Raw genomic sequence first — 6,336 nt, forward strand, 5'->3', positions numbered from 1 at the left:
CATTCATTTTCCTTCAATTCTATTTGAATTCCTGTTGTATAAATAGAAAGACTTTAGGTCAATCTAGTACCAATATATTTCTTTGTTCCATACTTGTTATATACTAGTCAATTAAATCGGTTGAATTGTTGTTCATATTGAAAGGAGTCGAGATTGATAAGGAGTTGTTTAATGATTCTCGAACATGTACTTGTTTTGAGTGCCTATTTATTTTCTATCGGGATCTATGGATTGATCACAAGTCGAAATATGGTTAGAGCCCTTATGTGTCTTGAACTTATATTGAATGCGGTTAATATAAATTTTGTAACATTTTCTGATTTTTTTGATAATCGTCAATTAAAAGGAGACATTTTCTCAATTTTTGTTATAGCTATTGCAGCCGCTGAAGCAGCCATTGGACTGGCTATTGTTTCATCAATTTACCGTAACAGAAAATCAACTCGTATCAACCAATCAAATTTGTTGAATAATTAGTATTAATCATCTAGATTCTAATATTGATAAATCGATTTTAATTAGCATGTTTGCTACGTAAGGTGTGATCTTGTTTGCAAAACATAAGAAATCAAAGTATTTTGGCCCTCTCTCATATCTCATAAACCAATCCAGAAGGGGGTTGATTAGAAAATTATGATAACTCATTGATTCATCTGGTATATAAATATATGATTATATGATTCGTTTCTAAGTTTACTAGATCGAAAATTTCTAACATTCAAAAACGTATAGACCCAATGTCACATTCAGTAAAGATTTATGATACGTGTATAGGATGTACTCAATGTGTCCGAGCCTGCCCCACCGATGTATTAGAAATGATACCTTGGGACGGTTGTAAGGCTAAACAAATTGCTTCTGCTCCACGAACAGAGGACTGTGTTGGTTGTAAGAGATGTGAATCCGCCTGTCCAACAGATTTCTTGAGTGTCCGAGTTTATTTATGGCATGAAACAACTCGCAGTATGGGTCTAGCTTATTGATACGTTCGAGAAAACTCTACTTGAATCCATTTAATTTTTTTTACCGACAAACCTGTGCTCGAAAATCACAATATTTTGAGCACGGGTTTTTATGGTCCAAGTGTATCTTGTCTTTACTACGAATTATTTTCCTTGGTTAACAATAATTGTAGTTTTTCCAATATTTGCGGGTTCCTTAATTTTCTTTCTTCCCCATAAAGGAAATAGGGTAATTAGGTGGTATACGATATGTATATGTATTTTAGAACTCCTTCTAACGACTTATGCATTTTGTTATCATTTCCAATCGGATGATCCATTAATCCAACTAGTGGAGGATTATAAATGGATCAATTTTTTTGATTTCCATTGGAGATTAGGAATAGATGGACTTTCTATAGGACCCATTTTATTAACAGGATTTATCACTACTTTAGCTACTTTAGCGGCTTGGCCAGTTACTCGAGATTCTCGATTATTCCATTTTCTCATGTTAGCAATGTACAGTGGTCAAATTGGATCATTTTCGTCTCGGGACCTTTTACTTTTTTTCATCATGTGGGAGTTAGAATTAATTCCTGTTTATCTACTTCTATGCATGTGGGGAGGAAAGAAACGTCTGTACTCAGCTACAAAATTTATTTTGTACACGGCGGGGGGTTCTGTTTTTCTCTTAATGGGAGTTTTGGGTCTTGCTTTATATGGTTCTAATGAACCAACATTAAATTTTGAAACATCAGTTAATCAGTCATATCCTGTGGTTTTAGAAATAATATTCTATATTGGATTTTTTATTGCTTTTGCTGTCAAATCGCCCATTATCCCCCTACACACATGGTTACCAGATACCCATGGAGAAGCACATTACAGTACTTGTATGCTTCTAGCCGGAATTTTATTAAAAATGGGAGCGTATGGATTAATTCGAATCAATATGGAATTATTACCTCATGCCCATTCTATATTTTCTCCTTGGTTGATGATAATAGGTACAATACAAATAATCTATGCAGCTTTAACATCTCTTGGCCAACGGAATTTAAAAAAAGAATAGCCTATTCCTCTGTCTCTCATATGGGTTTCATAATTATAGGAATTAGTTCTCTAACCGACACGGGACTTAATGGAGCCCTTTTACAAATAATATCTCATGGATTTATTGGTGCTGCACTTTTTTCTTGGCGGGAACGACTTATGATAGAATCCGCCTTGTTTATCTTGACGAAATGGGCGGAATAGCTATTCCAATGCCAAAAATGTTCACGATGTTCAGTAGCTTTTCGATGGCTTCCCTTGCATTACCAGGTATGAGTGGTTTTGTTGCCGAATTGATAGTATTTTTTGGAATAATTACCGGCCAAAAATATCTTTTAATTCCAAAAATACTAATTACTTTTGTAATGGCAATTGGAATGATATTAACTCCTATTTATTCATTATCTATGTCACGCCAGATGTTCTATGGATACAAGCTATTTAATGCCCCGAAGGATTCTTTTTTTGATTCTGGACCGCGAGAGTTATTTCTTTCGATCTCCATCTTTTTACCCGTAATAGGTATTGGTATATACCCGGATTTCGTTCTTTCATTAGCAGTTGACAAGGTCGAAGTTATTCTATCTAATTTTTTTTATAGATAATTTGGATGACTGAAATAAAAAAAACCTATGTTTGTTTTGAAAAACATTCTTGGACAATGAAAAAAAGAAGACTTTTTTTCTTCTCTTAACTCTTAAGTTAAGTAAAAACAATGAAATTGAACTACATATGGTAGAAAACCGTGTGAATCAAATATTGTATTGATGATTCACACGGTCCGCACGCTGGTTCATACAATGCGCCGCCCGCTCTTGTATTTGTAATAACTTGTCTTGAATTCAATTAAATGTTGATGGAAAAGAACCATAACTATGTAACCCTATTCCTAAAAGATTGACCCCAAAATAGCATATCCAAATTATAAGAAAGCCTATAGACGCTACAATTGCAGAATTTGCACCCCGCAAATTTCTATTTGTTCGAGTATGTAAATAAATTGCAAATACGATCCAAGTAATAAATGCCCAAGTTTCTTTTGGGTCCCAATTCCAATACGACCCCCACGCTTCATTAGCCCATACCGCTCCCGAAAGGATTCCTATGGTTAAAAAAGTAAATCCTAAACTAATAACCCGATAACTCCAATAATCCAATTGTTGAATCAATTGGGACCTGTAATAATTTTTAGCAGAAAAAAAAGAAGTATTTTGTAAAACATTTTCACCCAAGAAAAATGACTCGTTTAAAAAACCATTGCTCTTATAAAAAAGCTGTCTGTTTTTTCGAAATGTAATCACTAGAAGTGCTACTGATAATAATGATCCACATAAAAGAGCTGCATAGCCCAATATCATCATACTTACGTGCATTATTAACCACTCGGATTGAAGAGCAGGTACTAATATTACAGATTGGTGTATTTCAGTTAAAATACCTGACGTAGCAAAGCCTTGGGTAAAAATAGCACTAGGGCCAGTTATTTTACTTAAAATTAAAACATTTTTTTTGAAATACGGAATTATATGAATAAGGGAGAAACTCCATGAAAGGAAAATTAATGATTCATATAAATCGCTTAGTGGGAAATGTCCAGAAGAAATCCAACGAGTAACTAATAATCCTGTTATACAGAAAAAAGTAACTATTATGCCCTTTTCTGATGAATCGTATAGTTTTACGATTTCATCGACTAAAAAGGTTATCAAATGAATTGTAATTACAATTGAAACGATCGAAAAGGAAATGTGAGTTAATATATGCTCTAAGGTTGAAAATATCATAAAAAATCTTAAAAAAGAAGAGTCCCTTAATTACATAATTCTAAAAAGGAAATCGGGAATTGAATTCATTATAAGATCTATTTATCCTTTTTAGAAGACGGTATGCCGCCACTCGGACTCGAACCGAGATGCATTAGCACTGCTTCCTAAGAGCAGCGTGTCTACCAATTTCACCATAGCGGCCTGTCTTGAACTCATAATAGCCTATGAATAAGCAATCGTCGAGATTGAGGAAGCTATTTTAGTTTAGTAATGATTCAAATGGATCAATAACAATAAAAAGTTGTTCAAATAGGAATTTGAAGTTGAAGGTTCATTATTTTAGATTTGAGTTTAGAGTCTTAGTTTTTTTTATTTAACCTGGGACTTTCCCATATTTTATGCTTTCCTCGAATTGAACTCTTGTAACTAAACCGTTCTATACTCAATTAAGGAATAGAGTTCCCAAATTTTTTGTTTTCATTGTTTAATCAGCTATTTCCTATTTATTTTATTTCAGAAATCTAAAACAAAAAATGGATTTTGAAGACAAAATAGAAAGAAAAGAACCTATTTTGCATCGCTCAAAATTGACAACCAGTCATACAGAATTTCATTAAGCAATTTTCTCTATTGGGTTAAGGGCAAGATATACATGGGTATCTATATAATAATTCAGAGAAAATAAAGAGTTAGAAAGTTAGACAAAACAAAAAGGTTTCAAAATAGAATCAATTAGTTTCAATGAGTTCTTAACTTTCACTAATTTCACTAAAGATTTTTATATACGTTCTTCTATAGATATGGAAATAGAATGGAAATATAGAATTTTTTTTTAATGGAATTCTGCAAATAGGTCGATGGGGAAAATGAAACTCCCCACCTTGGAATAGAAATGATGTTTACTCTTTTGTCAACAAAAAAGTTATTATTCAGTAAATAGAGGATTTCCTAATTCTATTATTTTATCTATCAATCAGAAAAGCGAAGCGAGTTCCATTACGTATTGATTGGTGAGCTAATCAATATCAAATATGAAAGGGAAATCGTTAAATTATTCAATTATTATCTAATTGAATAATTTAAGAATAATTGAATTCTTTTTTCAAGTTGATTCAAATTATTCGAACGTTTTATTACTTATTTATTTTTGTTTGGCGTACAAAAAAACTTTTTGAATTCCCGGTAGAAAGAGATTTCGCTAATGAAAAAGCCTTTAATGCGATCGAATATCCCTTCCTTTTCCAAATATTTTTACGAATACGCTTTTTTGATGTCGAAGTGCGTTTTTTTGGAACTGCCATTTAGAAATTAAAAAATTACTCATTGTTATAGCTGGATGTGAAAGACATCTATTGTTCAAAACGAATTCTTTTTACTACTATTTATTTTCGAGCTAATAGTGTCGTCCTAAAATAAAACATTATCGAGATAGGCAAAAGATGTGTGAAAATTGCATAATACTGGAAATAAAAAAAGAAGGTCAATATGTGTTTTTTTCAAGTTTTTCTATTCCATAAAACATTCATAATTGTAAAAAAAAGGTTCTCTATTGACTGGTATCTTTATTTCACATTATTTTTGATTCATAAAATCTATACCTATAGAATTTGCTAATCGGCTGTTCTGTAGAAAGGAAATTAGTTGAACTTAATAAAAAGAAAAAATAAAATAAAGAATCCAAAAAATACTCGATTTCTATTTATGGTTCCACATTTCATTTACATGCAATAAAATACCTCGAAAGGTTTAAAGATAAGAACCGCATTTTTACTTCATGAAATGAAAAACTTGAATCCCCGTTCGATTCACTGGTCAAACTTGGAGAAAAATAGGCCTATTTCAAAAGAGACTAGTAATTAATCCCTTTCATATCATTTGACCAATTGTAACTTCTTGATTTCAATAGTTGAAGTATTTAGCAAAGACTCAGAATAAGTAAGAATAGAAAATTCGATTTAAGTTTTAAATTAGTTTCAGTTAGTCCATATTTTGACTTTTTATTGACTCCTTTCAAAAGAGGTAAGATCCGGTGAATCGGAAACAATTAATTAAGAATTCAAAACTTTTTTATGGAACAGACATATGAATATGCGTGGATCATACCTTTCATTCCACTTCCAGTCCCTATGTTAATAGGAGCGGGACTTTTTCTTTTTCCAACGGCAACAAAAAGTTTTCGCCGTATGTGGGCTTTTCAGAGTGTTTTATTGTTAAGCATAGTCATGGTTTTTTCAATCTACCTGTCTATTCAGCAAATAAATAGCAGTTCTTTTTATCAATATGTATGGTCTTGGATCATCAATAATGATTTTTCTTTAGACTTCGGATACTTGATCGACCCACTTACTTCTATTATGTCAATATTAATCACTACGGTTGGAATTATGGTTCTTATTTATAGTGATAATTATATGGCTCATGATCAAGGCTATTTGAGATTTTTTGCTTATATGAGTTTTTTCAGTACTTCCATGTTGGGATTAGTTACTAGTTCGAATTTGATACAAATTTATATTTTTTGGGAATTGGTTGGGCTGTGTTCCTATCTATTAATAGGATTTTGGTTTACACGA

Source organism: Nicotiana tabacum, unplaced genomic scaffold (genome assembly GCF_000715075.1).
Source record: "Nicotiana tabacum cultivar K326 unplaced genomic scaffold, ASM71507v2 Un00498, whole genome shotgun sequence".
Taxonomy (NCBI): domain Eukaryota; kingdom Viridiplantae; phylum Streptophyta; class Magnoliopsida; order Solanales; family Solanaceae; genus Nicotiana; species Nicotiana tabacum.